Source organism: Gopherus evgoodei, unplaced genomic scaffold (assembly GCF_007399415.2).
Source record: "Gopherus evgoodei ecotype Sinaloan lineage unplaced genomic scaffold, rGopEvg1_v1.p scaffold_32_arrow_ctg1, whole genome shotgun sequence".
Taxonomy (NCBI): Eukaryota; Metazoa; Chordata; order Testudines; family Testudinidae; genus Gopherus; species Gopherus evgoodei.
Window position 1 is genome coordinate 2,239,402 of NW_022059994.1, and position 14,848 is coordinate 2,254,249.

At 50.0% G+C, this 14,848-nt stretch overlaps 1 pseudogene; it reads left to right on the forward strand.

Annotated features, from left to right (window-relative positions):
* Positions 1–8,422: 8,422 nt before the first annotated feature.
* On the forward strand, positions 8,423–12,109 carry LOC115640685 (annotated as a pseudogene).
* The last annotated feature ends 2,739 nt before the right edge of the window (positions 12,110–14,848 follow it).

Sequence of the window (14,848 nt, forward strand, 5' to 3'; positions counted from 1 at the left end):
TTTCTAAAAAGGAGGAAACAGCCCTTCCCCATCTCACAGTAGCAGAGGCATCATATGGGTGTCGGGGAGGGGGAAGAGGGCACATGGGGTCATGTGTCCCCCAGATTTGCTGCCTGTCTTGCAGTGACCATACTCACAGAGACTGAGCATGTTCAGTAACATCAGCTGAAGGTGCTGCCCTCACTCTGCCCCCACCCCCCACACTGCAGGCAGGTTGTCTCTGCACAGCAGTATGGTGAGGCTAATCACGTTGGCATTTGTGAGGTGCTCAGACAGTGCAGTGATAGGGGCCAGGTAAGGACCTGCAATCACTAGAAGTGCAGCTGTTTCCTGTCACATCAGATCACAAAAACATCACATTAGGGTTGTCACAAACTTTCCTAATTTCACACTGACTCTTTCACTAGCTGGTGTTTCTCTTAACACCCCAGCTCCTGGAATCCTGTGATTATGTGACAATCTCAGCTCTCACTTTAACAAAGGTCAGTTTCTTGCTCTCATGGCTGAGTAGAAAAGGTTGAGAAAGTGACCAGAGCAAATCATGAACGCTCCAAAACAAACAAAAACTCCAGAATGTAATTTTGTAGAAGAAAACCCCTCATGTTTCCTTCAGCGAACCTCAAGATTTTTGATTATGCGGTGCTGGTAATATTGCGTTGGCATTGATCAGTTTGTTTTCAGGCCTCTTGTTTCCAGCAAAGGCTCTAAGGACCTAAATATAAAAATGAACATTTTAATTTCGCTCTTTACTTCACCCTTACTCCAGGGGGCCTGTGCTCACTTGCTGCTTGGGCTCACAGCCCGGCTCCATGCGCATTCCCACACCTTGCCCTCTCTGTTTCCCTTTCTGTTGATTCTGCTGTTTTAGATAAATGATGGCATTAAATTAGGGGGCTCTCCATGGGTAGTGAATAGAGTTAAGGCCTGAATTCTCGCAGTATTGCCAGTTCCAAACGTTTAAAAATCATGAGGCAGTACATGTGATAGAATGAGATTGCCTTAAAACCATGAGACTTAAAAATAATCCTTAATAATAAATGCTGGGTTCTTTCTATTTGCTGTCTGGCTTCTCAGACCTTTAGGTTGCATTCACATTGTTACATTTTTCTCTGCAATCAAGAAAGCTAGAAACTTCCTTTGTTTAGGGAACAAAAGCCAAGCATCTCACTTCATCACATGCTTCCAGGAGCTGGGGCTTTAACAAACACCAAAGATCAGGCAAAACCATGCTCTGAAGTGTCCCTAGCCTCTGTTGGCCAGAAGCTAGGAATGGGTGACAAGGGACATAGGCGCCGACTCTGGAGCAGCACGCATGGGAAAAAAAATAGTGGGTGCTCTGCACGCACAGGTATAATCAGTTGTGGTCCATTTCCAGGGCAGAGCAGGCTTTTACTCCTCCCTGAGCAAGAAGTTGATAGGGCTGTCCCGGAGGGGTTGGATCAGCAGCTCCTCTCTCCTTCTGGGCTGTGGGAAATGTAAATTACCCATGGTGTGGGCTGCTGCTGCTCCCAGGCTGAGAGCTGGAGAGCTATCTGCTTTGCTCTGTCCGCCCCACCCCTTCGCACACAGAGGGAGTCTTCACTGAGTTTCTCAAATGCCCCGTCAGGCAGAGAGCCTATGCCAGTTACAAATTCCTCCCCCAGCCAGCAGCAGTGCTAGCAGCCCCTGGGCCACAGATGCACTCAAAGCACTTCATGTGGGTAAATAGTTCCCACACAGCTGATAGGATGGGACCCAGGACAGAGCAGTTTCTGGCCACGTCCAGACTAGGGTATTAAAATCGATTTTAGATACGCAACTTCAGCTACGTGAATAACGTAGCTGAAGTCGAATTTCTAAAATCGAGGTACTCACCCGTCCAGACGGCGTGGCATCGATGTCCGCGGCTCTCCGTGTCGATTCCAGAACTCCGTTCGGGTTGATGGAGTTCCGGAATAGATATAAGCGCGCTCGGGGATCGATACATCGCGTCCAGACTAGACACGATATATCGATCCCCGAGCAATCGATTTTAACCCGCCGATGCTGCGGGTTAGTCTGGACGTGGGCTCTGGCTTGCCTTGGCTGAGAGAAGGGACCTGGTGAGTGCTGATCCCAAGTCTCTCCCATAAAGCTGATCCGTTTTAATCAAAGAATATCAGGGTTGGAAGGGACCTCAGGAGGTAATCTAGTCCAGCCCCCTGCTCAAAGCAGGATCAATTCAGTGCTTCCCTGAGACATTTCAATTGCTCTTGATGGAAATCAGAGGAAGTATTATTGTACATATCTCTGCTGCTCAATCTTTTTTCCTGAAATAGTCAATGGATCCTGGGGACTTTTGTTATTTAAACAAACAAAAACCTCCTTGAGTGCTCTTAAATACCTGGTTGTTACAGCCCCTCACTCTCCCCTGTAACTGGGGAGAGTGAGGGGGACCCTGGGCTGAGAGCCTGGTGCAGGGAGATACCCCCAGCCAGGGGGCCTTGCATACCAAACCTGAAGTGGAAGCATAACCCTGACAGGAGGAAATGGATGCTGGGAAGAAGGGTCCTAGCACCTACCTGCAGTTTCTTTAGTAACTTCCTTAACATTTGAGTATGCCCTTGAATATGGCATTGTTTAGAGGGCAGATTTTCTTAACATTTAAGATGTATATTGTCATATTGTGTTTTCATTAAGACACGGTTAAGAACTGGCCAGTTCAGTCACTGCAGATACATACTCAGGATTTCTTATTATGTTGTAAAATTGAATTGTTTCCAGAGCTAAAAACAGGCTTTTAGATCAGTCATTTGTAAATGCAAGTTCAATTTTTAAATTTGTTGTTATGTTTTGAATCTTTATACCTTTTGATATCTTGAACTGGAGTGTGTTTTCATTGGTGCTGGAGAAATCTCAAATGCATTGTATAAATAGATTACAGTGTTTTTTAAGACTTTATTTCTAGTTGCTGAGTCACTGCATAGGAAAAGGAAGCACATTGCCATTGGAAAAAGATAACATCTGTATCTACTGGAAATACACTCTCAGGCATCTTAGAGCTGATAGGAAACAAACAAGAGGAACTATTTTTTCCCACAATACGTAGTCAACCCGTGGAACTCAGTGCCAGGAGATGCTGTGAATGTCAAAACCTTGATACCGCCATTGCCCCCATCATCACACAGGCATGAATGGATTTAGCCTGGGAGTCAGGGAACCATTAGCCCCATTTGGAAGGGGGGATCTAGGGCACCAAGAAATGAAGTGACTTTCCTGAGACTAAGCAGGGAGACTGTGGCAGAGCAGAGAGTCAAACTCAGAACACCTGAGCCCCAGGCCTGTGCTTTAACCAGTAGGCAACTTTTCCTACCCTGAGGAGGGGAACCTCCTGTGTCACTTTGAGTGAGTGGGTGGAGTCAGGTGCTAGACTGAGCCAGAGAGATGCAGAGTTGGGTGGAGCACCCACTGGCAAAACCAAAAGTCAGCACCTATGCCGATGCAGGGGGGCGGGAGGTGCTAAGGGAAGAGGAGAGCTGGGCTGGGAGCAGAGTACCCCCAGCCAGAGCCAGAGAGGAGCAGCCCAGGGAGTTGAGGTGGAGGCAGAGCATCAGCAGTGCTGAGGCAGAGGGGAGCTGCATCTGGGGCAGTCTGGAGCCGGGTGCAGTGAGCAGCTGGGGATAGTGAGGGGGACCCTGGGCTGAGAGCCTGGTGCAGGGAGATACCCCCAGCCAAGGGGCCTTGCATACCAAACTTGAAGTGGAAGCATAACCCTGACAGGAGGAAATGGATGCTGGGAAGAAGGGTCCTAGCACCTACCTGCAGTATCCCTGCAGCACAGCCAGGGCCTCTGAGGAACAGTCTGTGAATTGCCCTGACGTTCCAGAGATGCTGGTTGTGGTTCCCCCTGTGCCCACAGAGTGGGGTGACATGTTTTCCTTTCACCTTTCCCATTTGTTTCCTTTTTTTTAATTACTTGCTGTTTAATAAATTGTATTTGTTCTGAACTCTATGCAATGATCAGGGAAGAGGTCAGGGAAGCTTGCAGAGTGGAGAGAGCACCCCACAGAGGGGACACCCTAGCCCCTGTCCTGAGTGACCATGAGAAGGTTGGGGGTTGAGCCCCACAGGAATCCTGGGCCCACCCTTGTTGGGGTTACAAGAACTCTGCCACACAGAACAGTGGAAGGGGAGACCTCAAGGTCAGGCAGGTCTCTGGGTAAAGAGAGTGGGAGTGAGGACTCAGATCCTTTCACTCTCTGATTCCACTGGGGTGGCGCATAAACCAAGAAAGTTCCCCACAATAGTGGGACTGTTTCCCCCATCCTTTTTGTGCACATCTAACGGTTTTTTCTAACATTAATTCAGTATTTTAAGAAAAAATGTCACAGCAGCCACCAGCGAGAGCTGCTGTCTGCACTCTGACACCACAAAAATTTGGTCGTGAGAACCTCTGGGCTAGGTGATCGATTTGTGATGATCCTTCTGACCATAACATCTGTGATGCTAACAGAAGCCAGACACAGAGGGTGCGGGGCGTGCAGGGCAGAGGGAGCCAGCCCGGGCTGAGCTGGGGGTGGGACAGACACACGTGGGGGGAGCTGGAAGGGAACTGAAGAGGAGTGGGGGGGGATTGAGGGGGGAACAGGGAAGTGTGAGGTTGGGAACAGGAGGGGGTGCAAGGGGCAGGTTGCACCGAAGGGAGGATGGGGTGTTGTAGGGGAATCAGGGCATGGGGGGAATGATGGGGCTGAGGGAAGGCGGCTGGACTGGAGGGAAGATGGGGGCGGGGTCACTACAAGGGAAAGGGGGGATATGGAGAGGGGAGGCTGGGAGGAGACTGGGCAAGAGCAGACTCGGGGGCGGGGAAGGGAGAGTCCTGGGGCAGGGACAAGGCAGTTCCCTTGTGAGGGGGCTGCCCTGCACAGCAGCCAGTGGGGATTTGTTCCCCTAGAAATGGCCAAACCAGCAGTCGGGGGAGGGCAGGGTAACCATCTGTCCTGATTTGGGCAGGACAGTCCTGAAGTGCAGAGTTCATGTCCCGATCCTGGGCTCAATGACTGTGAGACACCATTTGTCCCGGATTCGCGGTGCCAGGGCTCTGCACCTGCCCCAGGCTCAGGGGCAGCGCCAGCCTGTTCCCTGTGGGCAGGGCTGAGGTGAGCTATGAGGCACCGCCCCTTACTCCTCCTCCTTCCCTGAGGTCCCTCCTAGTGGCCAGGCCAGAAACCAGAGTCAGGCCATAGCAAGAGGCATCCAGGGACCCCAGGCTGCTTTGAGGAGCCCCAGAGCCTCCACCTGCCCTGGGCAGTGCACATTGGGGGGTGGGGATGCAGTCTGGGGGATGTTCTCTCACACCCCAGCCCGGGCTCCCTGAGCTGCTCTGATCATTCCATGGCCCGGCTCTAGGTTCTGACGGGGGAAAGAGGAGAAGCAGGGGGTCTGGCCTCAGGTGGGGCAGTTGGAGGGAGGAGCTGCCCCAAGGGGTAGGGACAGGTGAGAAGAGGCCTGTGTAAGGCGAAGAAGAATTGAGCAGCTTTTTCCCTTAGCTTTGAAGAATTAATGTGAGCTGCCCCTTTCTCTTCTCCTTCTACTGGGACAGGCCATTCGGGTAGCAATCACATTCCTGGCTGTTGTTTTGTCGTCTTGTTTTATAATGAGTGAGATCAGAGTAGGTTTTATTTTATTTTGTCAAATATTGAGCTGAAAAATTGGTGAAGCTTTATTTTAGCTAGTAGACTCCCCCCACACTCCCCCGTCCCCCCAACTTCGACTCAGACTCTGGTTGACTGAGTAAGAGAAAAATTATGGTTCCAGTCTGGTTCCAGTTCCATTAAAAACTACCAGTTCAAACTGGTTCTCTAGTTCTCTTCTGGTGTGAGTCCAGGTGGACAAATGAAATCTGCAGCTGCTGACCTGTGCCTGGGATCTGCTGGGGCAGCCCAGGGCGGCCCAGTCATGGGAGGGCACCTCTGGTTACTGCTGAGCAGAGGAGGCTGGTGTCTCTGTCTCTCCCTGCTCATGATATTAGAGCCCAGGAGTTAATTGAGCTTCCTGGGTCAGTTGATGTTGCATCCTCCTTTGTGATCCTGGAGCCCAGACTAAGCAGCTGCTGTTCCCCCAGGGGGTCTGTGCTGGGGAGAGACCTTCAGTAAAGTCCTCTCTGTGCCCAACCCTGGGCTTTTCCCACACCACCTCCTGAGCTGGAGCTTGCAGGCTCATAGACTCATAGACTCTAGGACTGGAAGGGACCTCGAGAGGTCATCGAGTCCAGTCCCCTGCCCTCATGGCAGGACCAAATACTGTCTAGACCATCCCTAATAGACATTTATCTAACCTATTCTTAAATATCTCCAGAGATGGAGATTCCACAACTTCCCTAGGCAATCTATTCCAGTGTTTAACTACCCTGACAGTTAGGAACTTTTTCCTAATGTCCAACCTAAATCTCCCTTGCTGCAGTTTAAGCCCATTGCTTCTTGTTCTATCATTGGAGGCTAAGGTGAACAAGTTTTCTCCCTCCTCCTGATGACACCCTTTTAGATACCTCAAAACTGCTATCATGTCCCCTCTCAGTCTTCTCTTTTCCAGGCGAGGAAAGAGAACAAAAAAACCTTCAAAAACAGACTCCAACAAGAAACTGCAGAATTGCAATTAATTTGCAACCTGGACACCATTCAATTAGGCTTGAATAAAGACTGGGAGTGGATGGGTCAGTTTTTACTTTGTGTAATATTTCCCCATGCTAGTTTTTTTCCCCCTACTGTTACTCACACCTTCTTGTCAACTGTTGGAAATGGGCCATCCTGATTATCACTACAAAAGGTTTTTTTCCCCTGCTGATAATAGCCCACCTTAATTGATTACTCTTGTTATAGTTGGTATGGCAACCCCCATTTTCTCACGTTCTCTGTGGACATATATCTTCCTAGTGTATTTTCCACTCCATACATCCGATGAAGTGGGTTCTAGCCCACGAAAGTTTGTGCCCAAATAAATGTGTTAGTCTCTAAGGTGCCACAGGTTCTCCTGTTCTTTTGGAGGGAAAGTGCTGTGGCTGGGCAGGACAGTGACTCTGCACAAAGGGCCTGTTTCAGGGACTTGCTGGTTAGTTTGTACCAGAGGGGGAGGGGCTCCCCATGAGTCTGCGGGTCCCCGAGCTGCTGCCCCCAGTGACACAGCCAGGCTCATACTGGAGAACAAACGCCCATGGGAACAGGACAATCCCCAGTTCTCCCAGGCAGAGGGGGGGGGGAAGGAGACAGGAAGGGGAGGGGTGAGACCGAAACGGGCAGCAGGAGCAAGAAGCGGGAAGGGAGGTTCCCAGCTCCCAGCCCTGCCCGGATCCATTCCCTGCATCCCCTGGGCAGACTGACTTTTCTGGGAACAAGGGGAGGAGCTGACAGAGGAGAAGCCAGATCCTGCCTCTGCCTAGTCCCTGCGCTGCTTGGGTGGATGAGCTGCCCTCAGTGCCAATGTCGGGGGAGATCTTACAAAGTGGCTCCTTTGATTTTGCTCCTTTCTAGACTTTGTCTTAGTGACTCCATCCCTGGGGGCGGGCGGGAAGAGGGGGTTAAAAGTGTCTCAGGGGGTTCGTGCTGGTGGGAGAGGCCAGGTCTGTGTTGTAATAAAGTGGCTGAGGGTTTTCCCAGCGTGGCAGAGTCCAGAGCATCTGTCTGCAGGGAGAGGGGGTGTGACATGGACTCAAGCCTCTTCTGAAACCTCCCCCATTGCCCCTTTCACCCTGACAGGCTGAGGAATCACGTCCACCTTTCACTTCAGATCATCCTATCTTCCAGGACATAGGGAAGGGAAATGGCTGTGATGGAGCCAGCTCAGGTAGGGGATTTTCAGGGAGTTGCAGGTGGGGTTGATAGAGAGTGGGAGGGGCAGGAAAGACATAGGATGAAGCAGGGAGGGGACAGGGTGTGTAAACCCTCTATGACACATTGCACCTGGGCCTGATTTTCTAAAAAAGGCCCATTGGCGGGGGGGATTCCTCCATTTCTGAAGCAGGAAACACCCCACCGGGGAAAGCTGGGAAAACTCACCAGACTCCCAGTGCTGGAGCCTGGACTCACTGCCCAGAAACTGCTGTGAAATATGAAGGGAAGCTGTTGGGATTCCTGTCCCTGGCTCAGAGCTCTGCTTCTCCTATCAGCCTGTGGCTGGCAGGTGTGTTGGAAATGAGAAGATCCTGCCCTGCTCCGTGTGCTGGGGGGACAAGGAGCTTTCACCTTCTCCCATCCCCTGAAGCTCTGGCTGCTCTGGGAGAGGACGAGAATACTGCTTTTCTGGGCCTCCTCCCCTGTAAATAATGAAATTGCTACTTGGGCAGCAGGTGCTGAGTGGGGGACTCTTGTTGTTTCAGATGCTGGTGACCTTAGAGGAGGTGGCTGTGTATTTCACCCAGGGGCAGGGGGCTCTGCTGGACCGCACTCAGAGAGCCCTCTACAGGAACGTCATGCCGGAGAACTACAAGACGGTGACCTCGCTGGGTAAGGGAATCCTGTCCTCTCCGTTATTCGGTGCTGTGGGGTCTGCATGTCTGGCTCTGGTCAGGTTCTTCCCTGGTCAGTTAGATTTGAGGAGGGTCACGTAGTCCACAGCTCCATTGTGAGAGACTTTCGTTTCCATACCCCCTTCAAGGGAACAGAAGAGTCAGAAGCCTAATAGACAGGCTAATTCATCCCTATCTCTCCAGCTGTCAAGGGGCCAGAAGCAGGGTATTGCCCTGTCTGTGTTATTTCTCCTTCACACACTGTTCACCTTCCTTCCTGGGACTAGCTCCATCCATGGGGACGCTCTTGCTGCTGCAGGCTTGGAAATAGGCAGAAGTTAAACACCCGAGCTGTGTGTGTGTCAGCAAGTCCCCCAGAGCATCTACCCTGAGACCTCCTAGTGAGGGTGTAACAACACCTCCGCTCCCTCAGATGTCTGCTGCTCCCATAGGGTTTGAGTTACCACAGTCCCATGTAGGGTCAGGTTAAACTCAGGGAATGTTCCTTGTGACAAATACTCTACCAATGCTCCATGTGTCCTGAACTTGCCTGATTTCACCGCTACGCAGGATTCCCCATTCCCAAACCTGACCTGATCGCCCGGCTGGAACAAGGGGAAGAGCCGTGGGTCCCGGATCTCCAGGCCTCCGAAGAAAGGAAGAGCCCAAGAGGCACCCACAAAGGTGAGGAGTCAGGGAAACTGAGACAAAAACGTGGTGAGTGAAGGAAAAAACTCGTGCTCCCAGAAGGTGCCATGAGTGAGAGCCCTCAGTTCTGCCCCATCTCACCCAGGTGAGGGCTGCAGTCAGCAGGTGTGACTGAATTTTGCTTGATGACATGACAACTTCCCACCCACCCTGTTGGCTGTCAGAAATTTCCTCCCTGACTTTACTTCTCTGGGAGTGTTGGGGTGGGATGTGGAGGCGGAATCCAATGTCTCCATCTCCCAAACAATTACTGCGTTGTTCATTACCCCGTGCTATTCTCCTTTCTCTCCTATCTCCTTGGCACAGGCTGTGACTCCTTCTGGATTCTCTCTCTCCCAGCAGGTGATAGGACGGTGAGTGAGAACAAGGAGGAGAATCAGCAGGAGGAAGGTCCTGGGAAAGTGGTATCGCAGGAGATGGTTTTCAGAAAAGCTGAAGGGTATTTTTCCCAGTGCTTGGAACAGGGAAATGCCTGGAGAGATAGACACAGATCAGAGATGCAGCTGGGAAACCATCTCAGGAAGAAACTGGATGAATCCATTCAAGGTGGCGGAGGATGGAAGGATCCCAAGGAAACCGTAGTCCAGAAGACAAGTCACAATGAAGAGAAACCATACAAATGCCTTGACTGTGGGAAAAGTTTCCGTTTCAGTGTAAACCTTCTTAAACATTGGAGAACCCAACAGGAAATAAGTCCTACGAATGCTTGGACTGCGGGAAAAGCTTCAGCGAGAAGTAAATCTTTATTATACATCGGAGATTGCACACAGGAGAGAGACCGTATAAATACCTGGAGTTTGGGAGAAGTTTTAGTCAGAGGTCACTCCTTCTTGCACATCAGAGACTGCACACAGGAGAGAGACCCTATAGATGCCTTGAGTGTGGGAAAAGGTTCAGTTTGAAATCAACCCTTAATAGACATCGGAAAACACACACAGGAGAGAAACCGCATAAATGCCTGGACTGTGGGAAAACTTTCAGTCAGCGCTCAAACCTTACTAAACACAGGGGAATCCACAGGGCCAACGCTTCCATTTAGGTGGCCTAGGCAATCGCCTAGGGCGCCAGGATTATTGGGGAGCGGCATTTTGCCGGCGGGGGGCGGCAGGCGGCTCCGGTGGATCTGCTGCAGTTGTGCCTGCGGAGGGTCCCCTGGTCCCGCAGCTCCAGTGGAGCTGCCGGAGGCATTCCTGAGGACGGTCCGCGGCTCCGGTGGACCTCCCGCAGGCACAGCTGCAGCAGCTCAATCGGAGCCACGGACCAGCGGACACTCTCCGCAGGAATGCCTGCGGCAGCTCCACCGGACCTGCAGACCAGCGCGCAGGGCAGCGAAATGGCCGTGTGCTTAGGGCGCTAAAAACACTAGTGCCGGTCCTGGGAATCCACACAGCAGAAAGACCATGTAAATACTTAGAGTGTGGAAAAACATTCGGTCAAAGCTCATACCTTATTAAACATTGGAGAATCCACACGAGGAGAAACCGTATAAATGCCTTGAGTGTGGGAAAAATTTCATTCGTCTCTCAAACCTCACTAAACATAGGAGAATCCACACAGGCGACAAACCCTATGAATGCAACGACTGTGGGAAAAGTTTCATTGAGAGAACAAAACTTACTAGACATCAGGCAATCCACACAGGAGAGAAACCCCATAAATGCTTGGACTGTGGGAAAACTTTCAGTCAGAAGTCACAACTTCTTATACACGGGAGACTGCACACAGGAGAGAGACCTTATAAATGCCTTGAGTGTGGGAGAAGTTTTAGTCAGAGCTCAAATCTTATTACACATCAGCGAACCCACACAGGAGAGAGACCTAATATATGCCTTGAATGTGGGAAAAGGTTTAAGCACAGTTCATCTCTAACTAATCATAGGAGAATCCACATGGGAGAGAGACCGTATAAATGCCTTGACTGTGGGAAAGGTTTTATAGAAAGTTCATCCCTTACTAAACATGGGAGAATCCACACAGGAGAAAGACCCTATAAATGTCTTGAGTGTGGGAAAAGTTTCAGTTTGAAATCAACCCTTAATTCACATCAGAAAACCCATGCAGAAGAGAAACCCTATAAATGCCTGGACTGTGGGAACACTTTTGCTAGGTGCTCATCCCTTACTAAACATGGAAGAATCCACATGGGGGAGAGACCTTATAAATGCTTTGACTGTGGGAAAAGCTTCAGTAAGAGCTCAGAGCTCACCAAACATCAGAGAATCCACAAAGGTGAGAGAACCAAGAAATTGTTTGACCGCAGGAAAAGATTCAAGTTGACTTCACACATCACTGACCACACAACAGAATCTGGGGGAAGCTTCATTTGGTGCTCCCGGAGTATCAGGCACCTGCCAATCCACATAGGGAAGAAACCTCTGAGATGTTCTCAGTGTGGAAAATGCTTCAAGTGGAGCTAACACCATGATGGACATCAGAGACTCCTCCACACAGCAGGGAAATTCTCTCAGGGCCCTGACTAGGGCTAGTCATGGTGACAATCCCATTTCCTCGTTCCCACCCACATCAAGGGCATTTGGCTCCCAAGGATCCAGCTGCCCATCGCTGCGGTGAGGATCCAGCAGCAGCTGAGCAGCAGCTGGTCAGTGACCCTCTGGCTCTGCCTGGTCTAAGCAAACCCCGGGCAGAGGAGAAGCCCCAATTAGCCCATCCTCCACCCCATCCCCATCCCCCTGCTGCGGTCCTGGCTGCTGAGCTGATGGGCCATGGGTGAGGGAAAGGAGAGAGAGAAACTCCTCCAGCTGCTCCCTCTGCCTGGCTGAAGTTCCCCCCCCCTTCCCCTCCCAGTCGGGATCCCCCTGCCACGAAGATGAGGACACTTGGGCCAGGCTGCAGCTCAGAAACAGCCCTGATTGGTCACCTTCCCAGTTGGTCCGTTCCCCTACATCCATAGCTGAGAGATGGCTGCCAGATCCCACCCACCCAGGTCCCAGCCCCTGGGGAAGGGGTCCCACGAATAGGCCCTGACTTATGCCTGTCGTTGCGTTCTGGGCTTCTGCCAGCACCCTGCCACTGTGACGGCAACCAATACTGCCTTCACCTCATGAATACCCCCACTGCACCCCCCCAGCACCCACAACTCTAACCCCCCAGCTCCCTGCCCCTCAGTGTCCTCTTTTTGGGGACCTGGAATATGGTTACCCTAGGAACAAACATACAGTAAAATCTCACGATTCTACATGCACTGGTGTTACACACATTTCAATGGCACAATGTTCAGCAGATCATCAGTTTTCCAATGATTGCTCACCGGGCATTCTTTATGTACAATGTATCATAAACCATCTTGAAGAGGTTAACATGAGGTACAGGGGATTAGCCACAAGAGAGATGCAGTTTGGTGTCAGTGGGGCAGAGACAGTTTCTCTTGTCCCCACGCAGGACACTGCAGTAGATGGGGAGGGGGTTGTGACAGGTTCCTCCCGGGGTGCCATCTGGAACTGGGGTACCACTGATCTCCCCTATCCAACCGGCCTGTGTTCCCTATACACTGTATTGCTGTGACCAGCCTGCGAAGCCCTCTCCCAAGCTTGTCTGCACTTTGCCAGCACACATACAGGTAGGGACACACCCAGCTGGAGTTCATACAGAATCTGTGATCAGCTCTGCATGGGAAGGCACAGCTAAGGCACCCGAGCATTCCTAAGGCACGCACCTCCCTCTGGAATTTAAAACAAAAATTATACCATCCTGCGCTGCACAGGAAATTGTAGTGTAAGCGCCTGAAATTCACCCCCTCCCTCAATGTGGAGAGGAATATAAACAGCTTTCTGCTCCAAGTTATGTTTTCCACACACACTGGTTTTAGATAAAGCAAAAACAAGTTTATTAACTACAAAAGATAGATTATAAAGGATGGCAAACAGATCAAAGCAGATTACCTAGCAAATAAACAAAACACAATTTAAGCTTAATGTACTAAAGAGATTGGATATGAAAAGCGACTTCTCACCCTAAATAATGATTTAAGCCGGTTCCAGAGATTCTTAAGGGGTCAGCTGCCCTTGTTTGCAGCTTAAAATTCTCAGGAATTCCTTTCACAGGCTAGAAACCCCTCTAGCCTGGATTCGGCACTTCTCTCCAGTTCAGTCCTTGTTCCCCAGAGTCTCCTCTGGCAAGGAATAAGGGAAGAACCATGATGTCATCACTCCCCTGCTTTAAATAGCTTGTGCATATGGTGGGAATCCTTTGTCACCAAGCTTGGTTCCCACACCTTTCAGTGGAAAAATACTGGTTTTCCAAGATGGAGTCCAGTACTAGGTGATCTGGTCACATGACCCTGTAGCATCACAGCAGCCATGACTTGGAGGTGGTTTGAAGCTTCCTCAGGAAGGCTCCTTGGTGGGAGATTAGCTTTGTTGAAGACCTATTATTCTCTCTAATGGCACTTACCAGCCAGCCATTTAGACTGAATCGTTCCCCAGGTGTAAACACATTTGTAATACACATACAGAGTCAATATTCCTAACTTTGATACAAAAATGATACACGCATACAAATAGGATAATCATGTTCAGTAAATTATAACCTTTACAATGATCTGTCACATGACCTATCTTGTTTAAAATACATCATAGTTATGCCATAACCATATCATAATAGCATCTCTATAAAGATATGGGATGCCGTGCCACAGTGACCAGCTGCGCTGTCAGGTTCCCCATCTCCCCCTGGCCTCAATGCTGGGTGTCGGCCTGGCTTCAAGGCTGGCCCAGGTCTGTTGACATCCCCGGATCTCTTCTTGCCTGCGCCCAACCTCGGCATCTCAGCAACAGGGAGATGCTGCCCCTCCTCCCTCATTCTTTTTGGGATGTTGTTCATGGCCCTTTAGAGTTCAGGTGCAGCTACACACAACACTCACAGTCCAATTCTAGTTTCTCTCTGCAGTGAGTTCACAGTTCTGAGCTTCAGTTATCTGTCTCTGAAGAGCAAACCAGCAGTTTCCCAGCTCAGTTACCCCCACCTTCTCCCACTCCCAATGGTGTCTCACATCTCTGTGGGGATCAGGCAGTAACTTCATTCCCCGTTTCGGTCTCAGCCTCTCGCAGTGTGACTTTAGCTCACCCTATCATGTTTCTGCTGAGAGATACTGATCACTGTCGTCCTTTAAACCACACACAAAAATCTCATGACAAAGAGTTAGATAAAGATTAGAATCAAATCTAAAAAAGGACGATTTTGGCAAATGACCATTTGTCTCGTGAATTCCTCAACAAATCTGAGCTACGTCCTGTCAAACTAAACCAATATCAAAGTATGTGACCTAACGGCCTTCATGAAGAGAGAGAAACCCACAAACCCTTATAGATTGTCTGATGTTTGGGTGGGCTATAAAACACTTTCATATCATACAGTGAAATCTCAGAGAATCCTTTAAGACTCAAAATCAGGGGAAAAAAAGATACCTATTTTCTTCTGAAGTGGCTAAAAAGGCATAATTTCTCACCTCATTATTTGGTTGTATTAGTTGCAAAAGTATTAGCATAAATATAATTTAAGAATGAGAGAGATATACAAAAAACCTTCCCATCTAAAAATAATCTGGATTAGCCTAGAAAAAGTCAGGAAGCAATTTTACCAATAGATGGAAACAGGGCTATAAATTCTGAAAGGTCAAACTGTGCTTTGAGGTTCATTGGGATTTCCCCGCCCACTCCCAGGTAT